Genomic DNA, 315 nt, shown 5'->3' on the forward strand with positions numbered 1-315 from the left:
GGGCCTCAGTGCCCGGTCGACCCTCAGTCAGAGTCAGTTGCTCCTTGGGACCACTCTGTCCCTGACTTCCACGGGGCCGTGGAGTCATGTCCCAGCTGTGTCCAGGAGGCCCCGAGGGCTTCGGGAAGGGACGTCCGCGGCCACCATCGGGCAGGGCGGGGTGAGGGCAGGAAGGGGTGGACGCGGAGGCAGAAGCGTTCCAGGTCTCCCCAACTCAACTCAGCCTCCACAGAGAAGCTCGTCTCTTTTCTTTCTTAAACATACCCTGACAGGCATTTGAGACCTTGCTCCCCAGTATCTGTCATCAGTTTGGCT

At 61.3% G+C, this 315-nt stretch overlaps 1 protein-coding gene across 1 annotated transcript in view; it reads right to left on the reverse strand.

The window, feature by feature from the left end:
* GLT1D1 (glycosyltransferase 1 domain containing 1) overlaps nucleotides 1-315 on the reverse strand; it is a 61,174-nt gene that overhangs the window by 15,541 nt on the left and 45,318 nt on the right. The window lies entirely within an intron of this gene.

Source organism: Pteropus vampyrus, unplaced genomic scaffold (genome assembly GCF_000151845.1).
Source record: "Pteropus vampyrus isolate Shadow unplaced genomic scaffold, Pvam_2.0 Scaffold457, whole genome shotgun sequence".
NCBI lineage: Eukaryota > Metazoa > Chordata > Mammalia > Chiroptera > Pteropodidae > Pteropus > Pteropus vampyrus.